Here is a 23973-nt window from a genome sequence, read left to right as displayed (position 1 = left end):
AGCCTGATATTTTTAAGGATTTATTTTTTTTATAACTAGGGAGTATCATTTATATTTGTAACTTGCTAGTTCTGTGAAGGTAAACTATGAAGCAGATAAAAAAATTTTACAAGGCTGAGAGGAAATAAAAACAAAAAAATAAAACACAAAACAAATGCATGATTAAAAAGACAGGAAATTATACTGGCTAATTGGAATATTATATGAGACCTTATCAAAAATATTTTAAGTACAAGGAGATACAGGGGCATACTTCTAGAGAGACGTTGTTGATGGTTTTGCTTTCAGTAGTAGGATCTGCATCAAGACTGGAAATTTGTGCCTCTAAAAAAGGCATATGTATTTATTCTGCCTAACTGGGTGAATATAAACATTTTATATTTAAACTGGGAATTAATACCTTTGGATGTATAACAATATCTTAAATAGGAATAACAAAGCTAGATATCTTCCTAAGTTCCTCCCTTCCTTTGTTTTTCTTTGTTGATGTCAATTTTTTGATACATTCTTAAAAAGCTATAAGAGAGTATATGGAGAGAAGATACTTGGTAATCGAGTATTGTTGATCCACCCTAGGAGTGCAAAACGAAGCCCATTGGGAGAAGGGTTGTTTTTAGCCCTGAGAGTAGTTATTTGCAAGAGGACATTATTAAGGACTTCAAAGTAGATTTCACTGGGATACTTCAAGTTGTGCTTTAAGGACTTTTCTAACACACACTCAAATTTGCTGAGGGAATTATACTAGCAGTACTTAACAACCAGGAAGTGTATCAATGTTGGTTTGATGGCTATTTTTTTTTTTTTTTGAAAGAAGCAGATAATGGTTAGTGTGTTTATTGCCATATTGATATACATTATTGATATACATTAACTTCATGCCTGTCCTTTAACAGTGTTTTACAGACCTGGACATAAACTGGAAGGATCACCACTGGCTTGTGTAGAGAACTACTGAGTCCCAACCCAGAAGTAGGACAATTTACATTTGTGGGTAAAGACAATGTTTAGAAACAGGCAAGGGAAGACAAAAAACCAAGGAGTTATCATAGCATATCAGCAGATAATTGGTTTTAAAATTTTCCATAGGTCTCCTGCCATAGCAGTTTGAAAGTGGTTAATCATTTGGTCTTGTGAATGTTCATAGCAGCCTGGATAAAAAGCTTGAAGACATTTAATTGAAAAAATAACACATAGATGATGGAAGCTGGCAGCCTGGACGTAAAGGAGAAAGCAGTTTACCCCTAGATATGAAATGAGAGATGATAGGAAGGCTTTGACATGGAAGATAAGTGATTAATATATAATGGGATACTGGATTTATGTCAGTGGAATGAGATTACATTTTTCAAGATTAGAACAAAAGATAAGAACAAGATTTGAAATAAGAGTGGTGGGAGTATAACAGCTGTACACTTTGAGAGAAGAGGTGTACTTTAAAGGTAGTATTTGCAAAGATCCTACAATATTTGCGTGTAAATCTTTTGGAAATATTTGAATCTATAGGACCTAGATGCATGTATCCAAAGAGTGAGAGAGATGATATCTCCATCGGCCTAAATGAATGGTAATATTGCTGAAGGAAGGGGGAAAGAAGAATGCTTATTAGAGTAGAGTACACACTATCTTCTAACTGTACAAAACTGTGATCCAGCTCAGAGCAGCAGTGTGCTGTTAGAGATAAGGGTAGAATCATCTCCCCCAGGTGAGTGGTGATCTGCTGGGGTCTAGAATTTTTTTTAGGTCCTCTACCATTTCTCTTGTGAAAGAGGATGTTTCATAATTTTTTTCAAATATTACTGTTCTTTTCTTTATTGATTTTTAGTGGCAGCATTTGCAGCTGAAGGTTATGCTAAAAGCATGTGACACTGTTGTTGATGAAGTATCATAGAAAATATGTTTTAATACACCAGTAACATGCTGAAGTTTTTAGGTTTTCAGAGCCAGGACTGACTTGACTGCATTGCTTACTAGTAGTGAAACCATGAGTTATGAAGATGAGCTAGGTTGAATGCCAGTAGAATTTCTGCCATGGACATGATTTTAAATATATAAATAGGTTTCCACCTACTGGGAAAAATGGTTTGAAAATTCTTAGGCAAATCACCTCTCTTCATATATAGGGTCAAAATATTTAATTTGCTTGTTTCTAGAGGGATAGAGAAGACAATATTGCTATGTAGTTCCTATTGTTTACCTGCACCCTCATCTCTCTGTGGATATTCTGGAACAGGGCTCTCATGTTGCTGTGGATATCTTTGATTTCAAGTGGAAAGTGGTGGATTAGTGCAGTGTGAGGTAGGTCCAAGATGCTGTGAGGGTTTTTTTTTGGGGCTTTTTTTTTTTTGGTTAAGACTTTATGCTAGAATAGAGCAAATATTTTACTTAAGCTTGAAAGTGATTTGATATTGTTTTACTTTTATCAGGTGTGTTGTATATTTACTAAAATGTTATCAGTTTTGTTTTCTTTTTAAGAACTTTTCTTTGGTGTGTTTTCATCTGAACTTTATTAGAAGAATCAGAAAAGTTGGATCTTTTTTCCTTTACTTGCAGACTTGTGGCTCCATCTGCCCTCTGAGACCCCACCAGAGATGGCTAGGTACAGTGCCTTGCCATCCCTGACAGAGGGCTCCTGCTAAGCCCCCATGAGAGAATTACTGTGCTGGTTCAGTTGCTGCGGACTGCTTGATTACCTCCCTGCTGCCCAGTGCCCTTTCTTCAAGTTCTGAAAAGTATTCAGCAGATTTATCACTGCTTTTTAAGAAAGTCTTCATGAGCATGACCTGAGGTTTTACAGGAAATCTTGAAATAAAAGTAATAATATTGTTATACATTCTCTCACATTCAGCCACACATGCTATCACAAAAGTAGCCTTGAAGCTGTTTTAGTTTTACAGCAAAGAGTGTTTCTTTTCATATCAGGTAATCCAAGCTGCTCAGTTTTTTCCCCCCTTGGCTTTGAAAACATGCCTTTATATTAATAATCCTGGATTTTGTGCTGAAAGTTGATTGCTCTAGTTGCTTGGTATTCCATAACACTAAATAAAAGCAAACCAAAATTTTCTCTTTTTCCTTTTCCGATCTGAAATCTATCAGCGTGTATTTTTAGAGTTCACCATTAGTGGAGGTATAATCTTGTGCCTGCTTTTATTCTTGGCCACTGGGAGTTTTGCTACCAGCAATAAAAGACAACCTCCATGTTGTACTGCACAGTATAGATATTGTAAATTTTGGTCTTGCTTTCCATTGATCTGGTTTGCCATATGGGAATCATATTCAGCTGATCTTTATTTCCTGAGTCAGAAATTCTGTTTTACCCATCTTTGGGGCTTTCAGCATTTTATTCTCAGTGGGCTGTCAGGTAATGCACATGAAAGGAAAGGTTCAAAGGCATATAAAGAAGGTTCAGGTCTGAAATGTTTACTTAACACTGTCTCTCTTTTTTTTTTTTTTTTTTTCTTTCCCCTTTTTTTTTTCATTTTACAAACATTTGCCAGACTGGAGGATCAGCATGAAACCTTAATAAATTTTAGACGTTTTATTCTCTATTATGAACATTTTATACATACATAATTTTGGTGTAGTCTGGAACACATCAACTGTAAACTTGCTAGTATGGGTTTGCCAGCAACAGTATTAAAAACATTGCAATTTTTTTTTAAGTTTATACATTATTTTTCTTCGAGGTTTATTTCCTTTCATTTCTGTTTTTGTTTCTGTAGCTGCCTCTAACAGACTCCCATTGTGCTACAAAGAAATTTTGAATTAATCAACTATGCAGATTTTAATTAATATGATGTGTAAAATTTTAAAAATAAGGATACCATCCTCTCTCATTGCAATGTTATTCTACTGAGAGAAATGAATTTAAGGAAAAGTGAGAATGAGCTTGTTGCTTACCTGTGAAGGTGCTGCTGCTAAGGATGTAAACAGTCATAATCTTAACAGCTTTTATGCCTTAATTATTTAAGCTTTTGGGAAACAAATTTAAGGGATTTCAATCACTTGGGGGAAGTGATAAAGAGGCTCTAGATTCCATTAGTGTAGTTTGACTCTTTTTCTTTCTCATTTGTTCTGAAGTGTATTTAAGACAGCATACTGCAGTGTGTCTCATGTTACACTTCCATCTCCAGTATATCTCATTTTACTTTTGTGGTTTTTTTATTAAACAAGGAAATAATAAGGAATCTTGATACCCATTACTGGGATTCATTCACTGTTCTTCTGGCCCCTTTCTTCTTCATTGCCAAGAGGATGTAGAGCATTGGAATTGGCTCAAAGGGATCATATTTTGTCTAGGAAAGGTGTGTCTGGGGTGTGCCTCGGGATATATTTTGCTGTTGAGGATATGGAAACAGATGAGAAAAAGTTAATCAAAGGCTGAAAGAAAGGTGGGGCTTCCCCCATAGCTCCTTCACCTTTCACGCAGCAAGAATAAAGCTGTCAGAGAACTCTGCTCTCTCACCCAGTCACAGACTCCTGCTTTGGCTTTTCTGGATTTGCATGGCCTCTTCAACTGAAGTTATGCTGTAGGTTTAGCTCACTGCTTCATGTTCAGTCACATCTGCCTCCTTTTCTCACTTACTGCTTTCTCCAGCTGAGATAGACAATGTGAGCTGTGTTGACAGGTTACTGAAGTCTGCAGTGGGTCTTCTTTTCTGCAGTTTTCCTTTTTTGGTATTTGTTGATTTATGTGACCCTGAAACATTGTGCTCTCATTCTCCTCATTCAACTTTCCTCACTTCAGCAATCAAAGATGGTTATGGCTCCTCAACTGTTCTGGCTTTCCCCTCACATTGGCTAAGGCAGTGAGACGTTTTCCTGCCCTGCCCAGGCTTCGTCTGTTATACCAGTCTTATTTCGAATTGGGAAGAAAACATCAAGGTAAACCATGATCTTATGGCTCCTGTGGCTGGAGTGTTGGAAGGACAAGACAGGCAGAGGAGACGAGGAGGGGACGTTCCTCTGTATGTCAGTGACCTGGAACTCCAGCTGGTGTGCCTGGAGCTCTGCCTGTCAGTGGAGGTGGAGGCAATGGAGAGTTTATGGGGGAGGATTAAGGCGAGGGCAGGGACAGGTGTCAGAGTGGGGATCTGTTACAGGCTGCCCGCGCAGTAAGACCAAATGGATGAGACCCTTTATAGATATATAGAAATAGCTGAGTCCTCATGGGAGACTTCAACCTCCCAGTGACTACGGGAGGGACAACATAGGAAGGCATAAGCAATCCAGGTGGTTCCTGAAGTGTATTGATGATAATTTCCTTTTTCAAGTGATGAATTTGCTGATGGGGAGAGGTGCTGAGCTGGACCTTGTTCTCGCTGACTAGGAGGGACTGGTGGGGAGTATGAAGCCCAAAGGCAGCTCTGGCTGCAGTGACCATGGAATGGTGGAGTTCAAGATCCTTAGGGCAATGAGGAGAATGCACAACAGGCTCGCTGCCCTGGACTTCAGGAGGACAGACTTTGGCCCCTTCAGAGAACTGCTTGGTAGAGTACCATGGGATAAAGCCCTGGAGGGAAGAGGGGCCCAAGAAAGCTGGCTATTATTAAAGGATCACCTCTTCCAAACATTGTGATATTGTGATTTCCCTCCATATGTTTATGGTGGGATATCCTTCCTAGGTCTAGGAGGAGCTAAAAATATGTGGCATTTGTTTAATCTCTTCTCAGTGGGCTTCTGCTAAGGAAACTGCATGACAAGGTATCTAGTATCTCACTGCTGAAGCAGAGGTCAAAACAATTCTGGATTTTATAACCTATCAAACACTCCCTAGACAACATTAGAGAATACTGAAGTATTGCTTGGAATAATGATAAATTGTCATAAATCTAATTGTAAAGTACTCTGTACAATTGTTACATACCTATTTAATGGATGCGTAAAAACTCCCCACAATGTCCTTTTATGGGAAATGATTTGTATTTAAGATTTTCTCTTAGCTGACACCGCACCATCTTTGTCAGCTGGTGATGTAATTCTCAGTCTCCACACCTTTTGCAAGCTATACATTCAGTACAACCTGTGTGGCACAACTGTCTCTGAGGTGGAGCAGCTGAAAATGCTGAAGTAGGCAGAACAGGGAGCTTTATCTTTGTCATCTCCTCACAAGACTTTGAAAGAAGTTAGGTGTCTTGGTGTTTATTTTCAAAGTTCTTGGCCTGGTTCCCCATGAGTTTGGGAGTAGAGCTGTTGGGCTTCTACAGGAAAAGGGAGCACCTTATGAAGGAAAATATAAAGATTCTCTCTGCAGAGATGAGATCTTGTTGAGAGGCCAGTTTATGTCTTGAAGAAAGCAGAAATAAAGATCAACATGGTTTTTGTATTTTACTTTAATACAAATTCTTTCTAAATTATTTTTTTTTATTTGAATACACCAGAGCTTATTTGTATGTGCATTATCAGAACAAACCAACTTTACAGTAGCCCCTAGGACAAAGTAACTCATGGAAGTAGAAGAGAAAAGGGGTTTAACAAAACAGGACACTCATCTGCATACTTCTCCCTTGTGGGAAGAAGACCTGAAGACAAATATGTTATGTGCCAGAACCAGGCACATTTTTATTCTTCAGTAACGACCACAGTAATTCTGCAGAATAGTGTGTCGTGGTTAAAGAAACTGCTGTCTTTCAGTGATTTTCACAGAAATAATGTTTGTATAGATCAGAAGCACATTATTAATTAACAGGAAGTAGCATATTGGAAGCTAAATTATGTAGTAGGAGCTGAAGTATAGCTAGCTAATGAAAGCAGTATGAAATAAAATAATCTGTATGTGGTGGATAGGAGCCTACTTGACAAAAATATTTGTGGCTTTTTTTTGATTGCTCCAGATCTTAACTTTCATTTTGAATCCATATATTTTTATTGGGTTAATAATTGTAATCTTGAGAATGTAAACTTGCTACTCTGATATTTTCCTGATTCTTATGGTAATCTGAAACACCAGCTCTATCCTTATTCCATTTTTTTAATTAATACTTTTTTAAGGTACTCATTCTAAATCTAATAATGGTCTTTAAAATTCAGTGTTAAAATTTTCATTAATGATAACTTTTCTAGCTGGGAAGGGGAGAGTGATGATTGTCAGGAACATCAGCAGGAAGGAAAGTGGAGATTGAATAAATGCAAGATAGACAAATGGGAAAAGAAAAAAAACAGAGTTAAGAGGCATAAATATAGTCATTGTAAAGGTGAATGTATTTTTACTTTGATATAACTTTGCCTAACAAGCAGGTAGTGGAAAATTATTCAAAATATAGTTATTTTGTCACAGATCATTTTCCCTTCCGTACCTTCATTCAAAACATATCACTCATGTGAATGAAAGAGAGTTGATGGCAGGTTATGGGCAATTGATTGCATTCCTGTGTTTGTATGCCACAGTCAGCAGCCAGGAATTTGACAATGTCTTTAAAGCAAGTATGATGCACCCCACTTGATTTCGTCTCTCTGCTCCCCATCCATGTTTAGCTTACACAGCCAGCACCATGACTGAATCATTCTCTCCTTGTGCCTTCTGCACTTATTCCAGTGCACTGACTGGTTCCAGTCCCTCTTTCAAAGCCCTGACCTCTGTTCAGCTTCTCAGTATTGTTGGCTGTCAGCTGAGTTGAGTAAACTTCTGCTAATGAAAACAGATAAAAAGTCACTGGAATTTATTAAAGCTTTTGCATTAACTTAAATCACACACTAGAAATGAATGTAGTGTTATTAAATAAATGAAATCAGATTATAATGAAAGGAACCTGCAGATTTTAGTTAGTAACTTGCATGCATCTCTATATTTTGTTTAATTCTAATAAAATAAAAGTGGATCCCTGTTAACTGTAATGAAATATAACTAATCACTCCCTGACTTACATTCATGTAGTCAGTCAACACTATTTATTGAAATCTCATTGGGCCCTATTTGTATGCAAGGACAACAGAATTGTCATTTTATGCTGGAGGAACTCTGTTGGTAAGAAAATAGCAGGACTAGGTCTATTTTATCTGGAAAAAACAAGTTGCCAATACATGGGATTCCCATGATGTGTGCTAAAGAAGCTAACATGATCCTGCATTTTCTTTTTAAGAATGTGTTTTGAATCTGAGTAATAAATACTTATATATGTATTGTAGTTCAAATATATACTGCTTTGTTTGAAGATGTTTTGTTTCTTTAATATCTTCACATGTCACTATGTTTATATAGTTACGTTAAACTGCCCTGAACAAGTTATGTTCTATCTGAAAGATTAATTAATATTTTTGATAAAGAGGTAATTCACTTTTGTTATTTTTCAGTCTAATAAAGAGTCCATCTTATTTGGCTTTATTTTTAATTTCTTTTTTTTCTGTCTTTTCAAAATCCATTGGCTTTATTATGCCAGATCATTGCTAGCTTTACTTTCTACTGCATTTTATCATAATGCTCTTTGAGTATAAATAAACTCTGGTATGCTAAACCTAATAGCAATTAAACTGGAAGTGTTTGTGTTTCATCACTGTGAACTTCGCAGAAATGTTTCCATGACAACCTCCATGCTAGTTAAGGCAACCAGAGGTGATCAACAGTTTATTTTTTTTTTCTCTTGTAAGAATGGAATTTGTGTTGACAGTTCTGGCCTTTAATGGCACTTTTGTACTGTGTGAAAGTATTTGTTTACTAGATCATATGCTGTTAACTGTCAGGCTGAGATAGAGTGACTGCTTTTGATAAAAGGGCTGCATTACATCTCTGAGTCTGTGAAGCTCTTGTACTTTAATTACTAACATCAGTACAAAAGTATCCACTTGCTTCACTACACTTAAAAATTAGACTTATTAGTTCCAAAGCATTAATGGTGAGTTAATTTTTTCCTTTACATTTTTTGAAAACAATAATCTAAAATCTGCTTTGTTGTTTTAAATTTAAACTATTCCATTTACATTGATAAAAATCACATTCTTTGATACGGGGTGAATTTTAAGTGCTGTAATTACTGGCACTATGAATTAGGATTGCTGGGCCCTGTTTTCATATGTAGCTGATGAAGGTTATTTTGTTGGTAGCTGAGATACGCTAGCTATGTACTCTGTTGAGAAAAATATAATTTAGGTAGAGGTGTTTTGTCTCTCCCAAGTTTTTAAAAAAAGGCAGGTGTACCTAAGATGTGACAAAAATAACCTCTTTGAGTGTAACATAATAGTAGTACAGGTAGACTGTTATGTGTGGTACCTGGATGAGATAGTTAGAAAGCTTTCAGAAGAAAACTATATTTTTAAAATGTTTTTTGGTGAGGTATTTCTCTTCATGGTGCCTATTTAGGTAGATCATCTGGAACTGAATAAATTAGTTATTATCTAGTCTGATAATCAGTTAATAACTGCTACTACAGCAGATGCATTCACTACCAGCCAGATGTTTCAAGGCATTACCTGAATTGAGTTGAGCAACTTCCTTTTTATGTATCTGTTCATTGTCAAGCTGATGGACAAGTGTCTTTTTGAATCTAGAGAGTATGTGTAGTACAGGATCATTTGGTTTTGATTAGCTGAAAAATGTATTTGGAAGATACCAGAGTATCTTCTAAAGGTCTGCTTCAAAACAAAGGGTAAATGTTTTGTCATAATAAAGACCTTAGTTTGGTGAAGCATAATATTTAATAATTCTCATGTATATTCAAGTATGAGACAAGGTACTTGTTGCATGTCTTGCATGTAAAGACATAATTTATATTCAGGACTCATCTTTTGGACATGTAGTTTGTTTTAGTAATTGCTTACAGAATGTTTATTGTTTCAAGTAGTGATAACATCACTTTTTTAAGCAATTGAGTCACCCGTCAGTGATCTCTTAAAACTAAGAGGAGTCACAGTTGTTGAAGCTGTTTTGTGTGTGTTTGTATGTGGAGGATGCCATTGCTATTTGCACAGTGTGTGTCTGTTTAGTCAGAAGTTACTTATATATTTGTTGACAGTTGGTGACACTAAGAAGGGAAATGGAAATTCTGAAGTTACATACCTAAATTTTCTAAGCTTTAAACTGTAGACAAATGACTTGTCTCTACACTCTCAGCGTAAGATGCTGCCTTTACCAGAATACCTTCACCTCATCTTCGGGGGTTTGTTGTGCCTTCCTTTGTGTAGGGAAGTTGGCATATTAAAGAGAAACTTGTCAGAGAAGTAAGGGGTGAAAAAAGCTACCTCCTTGTGCACCCTTTCAGACTCTGACTTATAGCTGGAGGCTGTAATATTCCCTGAGTATGTATGTATAATCCAAAAATTCCATTTATATAATCCAAAAATTAAATTTATATATTCCAAAAATCCTGTTTATATCATCCTTGCAGGTAAAATTGCATGGATTAGTAGGAGTATATGGCAGTATGAAGAAGTAGTCTTTATTTTCTTGGTGGTCACTTGGTTGTGAAAGATTAGGTAGTACTTAAGCATATGATACAAATGAACCCTGTGTGCTTGTTTTCCCAAGTTAGTTTTTGTGAACAGTAGTTTGTAACCATGTGAAATAATTATTTGAAATAGTACTCTGTATCTGTAATTATTGGAGTTTTCTTGTAACTATGATGCAAAGTAGACACTGCCTAAAACTGAACAGTAACTCTGGTCACATGACATGAATATTGTAGATGAACTGGGGTGGAAAAACAAGCTGTTACCCCTAACACTTTTTTTCTTTCCCAGGAAAAATGAATTCATACTGGAACAGCAACAGAGATGATCAGGAAATGGAAAGCTTATCTAGCGAGATGAGATTTAAGAAAGTGTGACATGTTTGGCTTAATGAAACAAAGATTGAGAGAGGATATGATATCTCTTTCATATTAATAAGTGTGTAAGGAAAGGCAGACAAGGCATCATATGGGGAGAAGAACTGTTTAAGCTAAAGGACATTGTTAGAACAAGTACAAAACAAGTGTAAACTTGCTATGGATAAATCTGAGCTGGAAAAGAGAGCATTTAAGTGGTGTGCATGGGACCAGAGATTTTGGACAGGGAGCCTAATCAGCAAAATTGGCATGATACGATTGCCGTAGCAAAAGATTGCACATGGTCACTCAGATTGTTCTTTCTAATCCTATGACTGTCTTTATGCCTAACTAGGTCTATAAACCTTCATGTTTACTTCTTGCACAGTACTGAGAAAACTTGTAGAAGGAATCTAAGAGCAGCCTTTTAAAATTATTTTGCTTATTTCAGTTCCAATACCTGTTTAATTCTTGGGGGGATTCCTCCGTCTGTTTTCAGATTAAGTGCTTCTGTATTATTGACAGTAGTATCCTGGGACAGCTTAAACTTTTTTTTTCTTGTTTGTTTTATATCTATGGGGGTGCTACTTTTAAATTTTTCTTTTGCTTCATCCTGCTGCAGTTACAAGTTTTAACCAACCCAAGTAGCTGGCTTTTCCACTTTGATGTTTTCCATGCAACTGGAAAGATAAGGTTGTTATAGCCACACTCCTCATAGTTTATTCTGTAATCAATCTGTGCATTCATTTAGTTCATTCAGGTAATAATTTCCAGTCCCTTAATTTATAACTTCATGGCAATACTTCTTTATCCTCAAAGAGAAGAGAACTCTGAAGATTGTCTAGTTCAGCTGGTCTTTTCATGCCAATTGAAGCAGGTTGTCCTGGATTTCCTTAGGTTGCATTTTGAATTTCTCCAGGAATATGGGGTCTTCAACCTTGATGGAGAGTCTACAACATCCGTGGGCAACCAATTCCGTTGTTCAGACACGTAACAGTAAAAATGTATTATTCTTTGTCTCAAGAAAGTTATTCTAAGAGATTGACAGATACACACAGATCATGAGTATATAATTTCTTTCCCACAATCTAAAAAAATTGATTTATAATACTTTCTTTAATCTGGAAATGATTTTAAGTATTTCCTTTCTCTCCTCCAGAGTATCATACATCTGGAGTAGAGGCTCCCTTATTGGCTCAATATTAAAATGAATGTTGTATGAACGTTGTCACTCTCTTTAGATGGTTTCTATCTGGTTTTTGTCCCAGTCCCTTTCAAATACAAAGGTGTAGCTCCCTCCATGCAGAGTCTTAAAACTCCACATTGAGCTAGTACCATGCTGTAGCCACAAAGTGAATTCTCATTTGAGTACGAGGTACATCAGTGGCTTATTCTCAAATATCTGTATTAATCCTTATCTAAGCATTGCTTGGAATCCTTTCTAAATTCTCTAAACTTCCCATAATTGGAAAGACATCCAGAGGCAATGTCTGCCTGGGTTCTTTATGTAACAATGTTGGAGCCTTGCTTAGGTGAAGGACTCATCACACCTACCTAAAACTTCTACACTACTGCTAGGCATTAGTGATGGTGCGAATAATGGTATTGTGATTTGTTACTCAAAGAGATGTTTATTGCTTGGGGTTTATTACTCAAAAGATGAAAAGCTGACTTTTACAGACTTTCCATATACATAATCCATATATATATATGTTAGTTTCTCTGTTTTCCTCAGTCCTTCAAAATACACATCTTAAGATTCTGAAAAACTGAAGTGTACTCAACATACTTGGCTGTGTGAACTCATATGCCAAGTGAGAGGAATGATCTAAGCACACTCCCCACAAAAGCTATGACAGTAAAAGCTCTTACTGGAGTGTGTCTACTCACAAGGCAAATCATATATTGTCTGAATGTCCCCAGAAATCTTTCAGAGGAGCATTACAAAAGTTGGTCAACTTTAGCAACTCTCATTGTGTTTCTATATTTTAGGTATGTATTAGTGGAAATGCAAAATAAACTTTTAAAAAGTTATCCAAGATAATATTGGTTTTGACTTGTAGAGAGCACTTAAGAATGCTGATTTATAATCCTTGCATGATTGTACCTTTTAAGGAGATTTATATCCCCACTACATGGCTTATTTTTTAATGCAAATGCAGTAAATAGGGCACTTTCCAGTGTCTGTTTACATCTTTGACCAAGGCTTTACTTTCCTTATTTATTTTTACCTTGTCCATTTTTCACTCCATAAGAAAATTAATTCTGTTGTCGGAATTAATGATTTTAATTAGACCTTTCTAGAAAGCTTCTGTCATACAAAACATTATTTCACAGAGTTTTTTTTACTCAGTAAAAGTTTTATTATTCCAGGTATTTCAGAGATGCCAACCATGGCTGATTAGGTAAAAATTCTTCTATAGGCACTGTAATGCTCTAACTCACTGTTTAAGTAATTTTGGAATTTATCCAACAATGTGAGCTTGCTCTTAAGAGGAACTTAGATGCAGTTGTAAATATAGTAGCATTTGACTGATTAAAACCTTCTTCACATTGTAATTTTAGGAGGTATTCACACATTTATTTTTTTTTTAATTATCAATGAGTAGATACAAATTTATTTAGTTTATAAACCTATTTACTCATATGCTTAATGTGGTAGTTCTGGTCATTCTATCAGGGATGTTAAGTCCTTGCTTCCTAAATTGAATAATAGATTCTTGACCCCTTGAAAGTCCTGAGTAAGCCCATCTGATCTCACAGTTGAGCCTGATGTGAGAAGCACTGGACTAGAGAACTCCTGAGGTCCAGGCCAGCTTCAGCTATTCACAGTGATTTTATGACTGACTGAGTACTGTCTGAAGCTGCTTGACTTGCACTTGAGAACTCATTTTATTCAAGGCAAATAATGTAAATACTTTCTTTATGTTCCTATTAGATACGTATGATCTTAGAACTTGCTAGCAAATCGTCTCCATCTTTTCTGAATGGAGATTTCATATTTCTTCTTTCTTTAACATCCTAGACTGTGATTATCTTTATGTTCCTCTGTTTTTCTCTAAAGCAAAAGTAAGATGTGTGGCACAAGTGAGATACTGTCATTTTTTCTTGTGATATTATTATTATTATCCTCCTTGAGGAACTTGATAATTCAGTCTGTGGTGTAAATGACCTAATTGTATGGGAGGCATGTGGGCTTAGTAGAGTCACTTTTCTATTGGTTTCTTTATTTCATTGCAGGGGAAAAAAAGCTACAGTGCAAAAGAGTGTAGGGATGGTCTTGTAGCTGATACATCTTATAAATCATTTTACTGGGTTTGTGAGACTCCATATACTGATACTCATGATTTTGTTTAACATGAGATGATGATACATCTTTTTAACGGGGCAGAAGTTGCCTGGACAATGACGTCTGTAAAGCAAAAGAGAACCATTGTGATCTTCACATAACAGTATCTATAGAAGTTCTTGCATTAATTTATATTTGAAGTACAGAATATCTTTTTGAGGAAAGTAAATTAACATTCTTTTAAAATACTCCTGGTGATGGAGAGCCCATGACAATCCTTGGGAACTTCCTCCACTTGGTAATCTAAACTCTACAAATTATTTCTGGTCTAAACTTTTCTGACTTCAAATCCCTCATTAAAACTGTCCCTTGCTGTGTTGCCTGTAGAAAACGTGATAATGGATGTGCTGTGGATAGGAGGGCTCTTGCCTTTCCTGCTGACCTGTATTGTTTCCTTGTTTCCTCCTGCTCTCCCCCTGAATCCACCTGTTTTGTCTTCTGTCATGCGTTTGGGTTTTCAACTTTCCCAGGCAGGGATTACCTACATGTTGTGTTTATATGGCATGGAATAGAGCAGGGTCTTAGTCCCTGGCAGGTGATCTTTGCTGATGAGCGTGTCATGAGGGCATAAAGGATTAAAAGAGGTTTGAGCTATTGTTGTCCTACTTTAAGATCTTTTAAGCCTGTCAAGAACTACTGTAATCTTTGGGCATGACTTCCTTTGTGGTGAGAACTTCCTCCATTTCTGCTTTAAGGCCAATAAAGACTGGAGTAAATCATACCTCTCGAAAAAACAGCTGATCTCAGTGGAGGTGGGGATAAAGGGAGGGAAAATTTCCAGTGGTAGAAAATCCCTTGCAGCCCTCAGCGGCCTGCTGTAGTGGTTAGAAATTCAGTGTTTCCTTGTCTCTGCATTCTCTTCTGAATTTATCTTGCTTCACATTTCCAGGATGTTGTTACACCTTTCTTAGAGAAGGAGAGGGAGGAATGAAAATAGCAGTGTTAAGGTTCTGCCCTGAGTTTGGGTACTTACAGGCTGTGATTAACTGTCCTATAATCTTTTGGTTTGTAAACAGATTCACCTTTTCACATCTAATCCTGTTTTTCAGTAATTTCATGATAGTTTAAGTGTGTTCTGCAAATCCTTCCCATTTGAACAGTATCCTGTTTGGGTGGTGGCTATCAGACTGGTGACCCTGTTTTATTAGGACTGACCCCAGTGTCAAATGCTCAGGTAGCATTGCTTCTCAGATTTCCTTGATGATACAGAGATTACATTAGTCCCTTGTCCATGCTAATTCACCTTCATGCTGATTAACCACTGTACTGCTTTCACAGTTATTATTTCCCACGAAGGTATTCCCCATCCTGTGAAATATTATGTGTTGCTTCGTATAGCATGCATACACATACTTGTTCTTCTGATTGTAAAATTGATGTTGTCTTCTCTCCATGTGACATCTACGCCAAGAAATATGGTATGATCTGAAAGTTTCACAAAGGCTTTATTGTGAGCTGAGATCTTGGGCTAATCTCTTGATTTCCCAGCTGACTGCTGATAGTCATATGGAAAGGTTCTCTCTTCACTGAGTCTTCATTCTCAAATAAATGAATTTTCCTGGAGGTAACTGATGGTAGACTTGAGATGAGCTCAGTTTGTTAGAGCATGATGCTAATAATGATGAGGTTTGTGGGTTCAGTCCTGGTATGGACTATTCACTGAAGAGTTGGACTTGATCCTTGTGGGTTCTAGCCAGCTCAGATTTTCTTCCTGTTTCTACTAATTTCCATCATAACATGATGCTTTTTTTAGCCATCATAACTTGTAAATGTTGATACAGACTTCAGGAACAGCAGTATAATGCTGTCACCGTCTTGTCTTCCTGTCATCTTCTCCAGGTAGAAGTCTTTTCTTCTCAATGTAAATCCTGTCGTCTGCTTAACTTCTCTTTCATGATGTAGAATAAAGGATTCCTGTGCGCTCCCTGAGCAGCAGGTGAGGAACAGAACTGTGGGCTAGTACAAAAAATCTGAGATGGGATTTCCACTAGAAGAGATGGGAGTGAGAGGAAGCAGGACAAGTAGCATCTATTTTCTCTCAAAGCTGTTTCTGAAACCATTCCTGGATGGGCTCAGCCCCCAGAGAAGTAGAAAGCCTTGTGTTGTGCCATAAAAGGAAAGAGGGTCCCAAACTGTTGGGCAGTCCCACAATCATTGACCTCTGGCTGTGGTTCTTATGGGAAGGAACTCCTGGAGTTTATGGTGCTGTGGTGGAAAGAAATTAAAGAGAACTAAAATTAGGCTAGATTGTCAGACACGTATTGTGGTGCATTTAAAAGCACAGAGCACCCAAACAAGGAGAAAATCAGAAGGGAAGCAGTGGTCTCTGCAATGGAACAAGTTTAAAGAGAAGCTTCCTTGTTTAATGCTGTGGCTTTTCTTTCCATAGCTAATTGGAACAATAAAATAATATAACTAAGATCTCTCTACCTTTCCTTGTTATTTAAGCGGCATTTCAGTTCCTGCCCATAACTGATACAAAATTAAGTAAAGCCTATTTTTCATCCTATTCAAAAATTTCATGTTTATTTTGAAAAAAAAAATCAGTAAAGCATTTTGCATCAGTAATTCTCTCTATTTTCTGGTATTTGCTGTTAATTAATTTTGAAAACTAGAGGTCTGTGGAACATATGAAGAAGCTAAAAGCTCTTATTTTGTCTGTTTGATCTTTTTTTTTTTTTGTAAACCTGTACTCCTAGCACATATTCTCCAAGAGCTCTGTTAGAAGATCTAGAAGGAATACTGCTAGCTGGACACATCATTACGGGATTTAGAACTCTTTAGAGAACTGAGACCCTTTTGCTGATGTTCACTCTAGTTTCTTCATCAGCAGATTCCAGTGAAGTCCCTCTCTGGTGGGCAGTCTGTGGGGTTACCTGTCACATTGGTAAGCTCTTTCACATTTTCTCTGTTGGCTGCTAAAATGGGATTTCTAAAGTGTCTAAAGTGTTGTTGCACTTACAGGTCATAGGTTGCAGGTATCCATTTAACACAGCTGTCCAGTGTTACTATTACAAAACTTTTGGTCTGTTAAAAATTGTATGGTAGAGAGATGCAGAGAATGACATGAATACTAAATACAGATCTAAGAACTCATGGTATTGCTTCTTTTCAATTAATGACTGCATCATACACCGTGTCTAATTCAAGTGAAGTGGTTGCAGAACTTCTGGAAAGCTTTAATGGAGTGCTTCAGATCTTGTTTATCAGATCCTGGTTAAAAAGCATATCATTTGAACATAAATGGTGGCATGTTATCGCTTTCTCCTGGCAGATTTACTGGAGTGCTCAGGAGAGCCGACAGAAATGGCGGGTGGCAAAAGAGACATGCTTAGTTGCCTAATGTGATGGTCTTGTCATACTATGATATATCGCTCTGAAAATATTTCAGTGTCTTACACATACGGTAGGAAGGAAGCTTTAACATGTCAAATTAAGAAAAAAAATTAGCCTATAATAACAGTGTTGCAGATGATTTGCAGGGAGTTTTTTTAATCATGGATATTTCATATCCTCCTTTACACCTAATTCGTCTTGCTTTCTAGGAATGCGTAATTAATACTGTAGTTATGCTAATTTGAAACAATGATGATTGCAGCTCACTGAAATTATGTGTTCTACTTAATTGAACTTGACCAACATTACTTGGAGATGATTCAATACTGCATATGGTACATTCTATCAATATAATCTTTTATTTTAAACAGTTTGAGACACAGTCTGATTATTTTATATAATCAGTTTCTGTTTCTGTATATCTATGGCACTGAATTTTACCATGATGTTGAGTTTTGCTTCATCTATGTTTCAAAGAGTGCATAAAGTAAATTTCCTTATCAATCTGCTTTGGTAGGTACTGGTTTCTGATATAGAAAAATACTACAAAAAAACAGGTGGACTGCTTGTTTCAAAGCTTTTTGTGACTTTCTGCATGTAAACTTTTTCTCCAGTATACACAAATATCATCTATCTTTGCGTATTACTAGACCTGAGATGTGTAAAAGCAGTTTATACATTGATGCTGGTGGCAGCCACTCCAGCAGGTGCACATTTGTTCTGGAAAGCGCATCCCTGGGCCCAGGACAGGTCAGGCTGGCAGCCAGGGTTCCTGCTGTAGGCACTGCAGCAGGAGCAGGCACTGGGGAGTTGGCACATTGCGAGGCTTGGGGAGGAGCTGGCAGCGTGGCGCTGGTAGTGGTTACCTCTGCTGAAGGGGCTGCTGTGCCTTCCTGCACCTCTGTCCTCTCTGCTCGTGCAGGCAGAGCTCTGGGCAGCCAGAGAGGAGGCAGGGAAGGGGAGTTGTGCTTTCCTGGCTAAAATGGTATGTAGCTGTTCCTCAGAGACTTCTGCACCTCTTTGGCCTGAAGGAGGGCTGAAACAAAGACAGACGATCTCTAAGCTGAATGCAGAATCATTTTATTGTACAGGCTATGATGTTAACCAATGTTTTAAAAGCTAGTCTTATTATTTGGGGAAAAAATACTGTGTTTGGGCTATAGGAATACCATCTTGCATTTAGAAATGCAAAATAATGACTTTGATCCTCCAGTAAACTTTTTGGTTACTGTGTATGAAATAAAATGAAATTTTCTTATCATATGATTTGAATAAAACTTTATCAAAGTGTCTCTACCAAAATTATGATGTTGTATGCTGATGAAGGTAGGTGTTTTAAAGCATTTTAAATTAATTGAATTTCAGTATGCTGCTTGTACATTTTGATCATAAAATGCAAAAAAAATTCTTAGTCTCAAAAATTTTCTTACTAACAAGCATAGAACTTATATGCTGACAAAATATACATTGAATTATTAACAGAAAAATTAATTCTGTAAGTAATTCCACTTATTTTCATTTGGAGGAATCTAGTTTTCTTCAACCTCTAGTCATTTAAAGAAGCATGTTTCTTATTTAAGAGAAGGTTTTACAAGATAAGCTAATGGTGTTGCAGACTAAAAATGTAGAAGTGTTTTCCTCTTATTGTAACATATGATGTGTTTTGAGTGTGGGGATGGAGATGGGAACCTTGGACTTCCAGTTACCTTAATTCTTAAAACCAAGACAATAACATACTGCTCAAAAAAGTTCCCAAAGTTGTAAGAATCTTCAAATACCATTTTCTGGTATACATGGGAGTAACTTGCAATTTAAAAGTAAGACAGAAAGAATGCAAAATCGGGCATCTTGTAATGAATTATTTATGTCTGTCATTTAGCTATCTCTTTACTATTAAAGTTGACTTCAGAGACTTACCTTTCACTAGCACTATTTCCTAACCCAATAACATCAACAGAAGTGAGGCAGCATTAATCTTTCTTGAATTGAATGCAGATTGACATTTTTAAGAGTATGCTGCTCTGCAGTTTTCAGTTTTGATTTTTTAAAATAACATAGTGTCCTAAAACTTTGGTGGGGTTTTTTTGTGAGAGGAAATTTTGGATTTTTTTTTAACCTCTGGCTTTTAATTCAGTAATTTATTTAAATTTTCTACTTTTTTAAACATGTAAGACTTTATGATTTCATGTGAGAGCTTCCTGTTAGGCCTTGTCATCAAACACCAGTTAAGTAATTGAATTTTTAAAGTGAAAAGCAATAGAGAGAAATGTTTATGTGAAAAAAGGAAATGTGGGGACAAATAAAGTAGTATAATGTAATAAACTGTGAAGTTAAAGCCATGTCCTTGTAGGAGTTGATGTTCAGTTAACGTCCGAAATGAAAATTTTGAATAAAATACATTGCTATTGTGAAGTGAGCAGACATATTCCCTGTTGAGGCATTTCACAGACTTATGGGATCGTTTAGGTTGTCAAAAGGACGTTTCACCATGTCCTTTACTTGCATTTATGTGGCAAGCATATTTATATATTATCTCGTAATTTGAGAAATTCTTTCAAATATGTATGTATATCTCCTTTATGAAAGCTTTTGCTTCAGTTACCACTGTGTCACTTCGTATTGATCTGATCTTCACAGAAATCTCTTCAGGAAGAGTTTGCATTATTGAGGTGAAAAACCTGCTAATGATGCAACAGTGATATTTTTTTTCAGCCTTTTTGCCCTGGGTTAAGAAAAGGTCTTCCTACTTGCCCCTGCAGTATAATTTTTTTTTTTACCCATGAATATGTGTAAAGGAATCACAGCTTGACAGTGATGTCTGATTGTTGATCCTATTGGGTTCACCTGTCGTACTCCTGCATCAGGGACCAGAGTGACTTCAAGAACTTGCTTAAGTGATGACAAACTATTTCAGGCTCCCCTTAATAAAGAAGTGGGAACATAATTAAGCCTGATGCAAGGACATTTTGCATGAGAGTGGCCACTTCGGGGTAATTTTAGAGCCAGACCTTCTGCTCCAGCCAACTCTCCTTCTGCCACCAGGAGGACTTGGCAAGCAACAGCAGGCTCCAGGGAGAGGACTTGCTCTGCATCCCTCTTAGCTCCTCATACTTGGAAGCAGTTGGTGTATTCAGGAGAGTGGAAGTAAGCCTGTTCAATTGCATCACTGGAGTTCTGTCTTGTCAATGAGACTGTTGATGTCACCTGTTTCACATTTCCTCCCTTTACATGTTGGAAGGCTGGACTCTAATGGGGTCAGAGTCACAGGTGGTTGACAGACCATTCTTACTAGTCTCTGTAAATGTCATCTTCTGGGCAATCTGCATTGTCCATTCCTATGATGATGAATTTATCTTGGCTCCAGACATCTGTCAGTGTCCTCCTATTAGGTATTTCCTCTTTCTTCAGTTCTTGGACAAGTGAAGATTTCATCCCAGGTAACTTACAGCCAGTTGCAGGACACTCCAGTAGTGTGCATTATACAGATGCTGTTGCTTGCCAGAAGCAGGGGTGTTTTGACATTATTCCTGCTGAAATTCGCTGTGGATTTAAACAGCATTTGTATGGATATTCAGTATGTGGTCTGTAACTTTTTAGTATTGTAGGTGCATACTGTCCTATAGTTATACATCTGACTTCTCATTAATAATTTATGTTCTTCTCAGATGCTAACTGTGTTCATTTCAGGGTTTTCTTCCGTATGTCCTGTCTGTCACCCTTGAAGTTTTCATCATGGTGGTGGTAGTCATTGCTGTTAACTTGTGTCCCTGTGTGCCTTTTTTCATTTACTTTTACAATTGTTTCCTTGGTAAGGGGTGTCACAAAGGTGCAAAACCTGAATCTCTCCAAATGTCTCAGTCTCTTTCCAAGCATGTGGGTCCCAAGGTGAACACTTGAAACAAAAATTATATTACTGCAAATCCTTGGGCTCACTGGAGAAACTATTAACTCTCAATTTGTGAGAGCTCTTTTGTCTGTGAACAGATTCTAGTCTGTGCTTTCTTTTTCTGACAATACACTTCCCAGCTAACCTCTGTGATGCCTTGTGCCACAGATCACCTAACACTAAGTATGTCTCCCCTCTGTGAGCTCTCCCACTCTGTATTCTTTCAGCTGTCTGGCTATTGTTTCTCATACTACAGAAAACTTTTTCTATGGTGGCAGTGTGAGGCCACAGGACAATACTCCTTCAGTTCCTTGCCCAGTCAGACAGTGACGCCTGACAGATAAGTCTTTCTGACTTTTGCCACTTTCCCAAAATACTCCACTGTCACTGTGTGGGTGCTGAAGACTTCTAAGAGCTTTATGAGTGTTTTGTGAGTACGAGTGAGACCATTACTCTTTACTTCAGTTAGGCCAGTCCCTGTAAATTCCAGAGAGGGATGTTTGACATTTAATGTGTTTGTTTGTTACCAGTTGCAGTGCCCTCTCCCTCAGCTCTGTAAAAACCCATCTGTCACACACGTCTGTTCGTGCTCACCAAAGGAGTAAGCCTCCATTTTCTGCCCCTTTCCAGGTTAATCAAAAACCTGTTAAGATATTTGTCTAGTGGCTGGTTTGACTTAAACCTTGCAATGCACAGCTACATGGAACTGCCTTGTAACTTCCTAACTGCCCGTGAATGGCTGCACCTTTCCATGAAGGTGCAAAAAGTCTGGGATAAGTGAAGGTCTGTATTTTCCATATACATTTTTTAACTCTGGGTGGGTGTAGAGGGAAACTTCTAAAGTTGTGGCCACATTTTATCTTAATCTCTGTTTTTCCTCCTAAACTTCGGACCTGCAAGTTTCCTCATTCAGACATTTGATATCAGGACAGCACAGGTTAGTACCATGTTTTTCACAGATTTGGCACTTGAGCCTATGTCTTGACCCTTTTGGTTTATTAGCATGGGCAGAGCCTCTGCACTATTGCTGAAAGGATTAAAGGTTTCTCCATGTCTGCTGGCCTCTTAGTGCATAGAGATTGATCAAGATTTACAATGAATGGCCTAAGCATGATCTTTTAACTTGATGAACCTCAAGTCCAGTGTGCAGTTTTGGCAGCTACAATACAAAATAGATACAAAGCAATTAGAGAGCATCCAAAGGAGGAGCAGGAAGATTATTAAGGGCCTAGAAGGGAAAGCCTTATTAAGAGCAGATGAGGTCACTTGGTTTGTTCAGCCTGGAGGAGATTCATTGCAGTCTACAACTTAGAAGAGGAAGAGGAGGGACAGACTGATCTGATCTTGGTGATGTCCAGTTACAGAACCAGAGGAAATGGCCTGAAGCTGTGTCATGGAGGTTTAGACTGGATGTCAGGAAAAGGTTCTTCACCCAGAGGGTGGTTGGGCAATGGAACAGGCTCCCCGGGGAAATGGTTACAGCACGAAGCCTGATAGGGTTCAAGAGGCATTTGGACAATACTCTCAGGCACATGGTGTGACTCTTGCAGCTAGCTGCCTTGTGCAGGACCAGCAGTTGGACTGGGATGATCCTAACAGGTCCCTTCGAACTCTTCTGTTATTCTGTATTCACATCTTCATCAGGCATTTTGTGGTGTCTGAGACACTGAAGGCATTGCAGTTTACCTGGAGACCTCTGAGGTCATCTACTAGGGAATTTATAGAAGAAGCCTAATGGCTTGGAGACATCCACAGTGTGAATGTATATGTGGACTGTCATTCAACTGAAACATGTATAGTATATATATTTTATTTGTACTATAATAATTATCGTATCGTGCATCTGGTTTTGCCTGACTTTCGCAGGTACTTATGGGTTTTTTAAAGTTTTGTATTTCTGTGTGGTTCAGAGGCATTTAAATTGCCTCTTGGAAAGCCCTTCTTGGCATTCTCACTCACTCCATGAAAGAAGATACTACTGGCCCTGCAAAGGAGAAAATTTCTCTCCTCTCAGGTAATAAAGCATTTCTCGGAGTGTCAAAATACCTGTGGAGTGCACATCATGAAAAATTCCAGTGGCTAATAAGTAACCTTTAGCATGCTCAAATTATTTTGAAAAATTCTAAAGGCTAGAAGCAGCATAAGCTTTACTTGTGGAGCATGGCACTGCAGCTCAGGAAGGTGCAGGGTACAGTATGTACCAGTACAATTTCAGCCCTGGGTGTCCTTTGATAATTAACAGAGTGCTGTCATTTCTAGTGGAATCTCTCTGTGTGTCAGCATCAGTACCAAAGAGAAGAAAGAAAATGTACATAGCCCCTGATGAATACTGCTCTCCCCTGTGAAAACAGGATGGCAGCAGTAAAGAGAGTAGAGGCAGAATCTCAATGTTCCCCTTTTCATCCCTCTCCCCTTTCTATATAGGACTGTGCATTTGCATTGAGCCCAAAGAAAAGGGCTAATACTCTTCTTCCTTGGTAACTGAAAATAACAACAACAGGCTATTTCAGCCAATTAACAGAATGCTAATATCTAATGTGAATGGAGAAAGCAGACTTCTGGAGTCTTCCAACAGGAAATAAAGATTCTGTCTCTTAAGATACATAATTAGTAACAGCTATCTCTGGACCTCATGATTTCTTATTCTCAAATCAATTTGTCCTCTTCTGCCT

At 37.6% G+C, this 23973-nt stretch overlaps 1 protein-coding gene across 12 annotated transcripts in view; it reads left to right on the top strand.

Moving 5' to 3' along the window:
- FOXP2 (forkhead box P2) overlaps nucleotides 1-23973 on the top strand; it is a 404157-nt gene that overhangs the window by 16913 nt on the left and 363271 nt on the right. Inside the window, exon 2 of one of the 12 annotated variants that reach the window (XM_068189927.1) lies at nucleotides 16910-16966. The exons of the other annotated variants lie outside the window; for them this stretch is intronic. The gene's annotated coding sequence lies outside the window, so the exon portion shown is untranslated. The remainder of the gene's footprint in view (nucleotides 1-16909; nucleotides 16967-23973) is intronic. 12 annotated transcript variants of the gene reach the window in all.

The sequence above is a fragment of the Anomalospiza imberbis genome, chromosome 5 (genome assembly GCF_031753505.1).
Source record: "Anomalospiza imberbis isolate Cuckoo-Finch-1a 21T00152 chromosome 5, ASM3175350v1, whole genome shotgun sequence".
Classification (NCBI taxonomy): Eukaryota; Metazoa; Chordata; class Aves; order Passeriformes; family Viduidae; genus Anomalospiza; species Anomalospiza imberbis.
The sequence above is the reverse complement of the archived record's forward strand: the minus strand, read 5'-3'. Positions and strand labels throughout refer to the sequence as shown.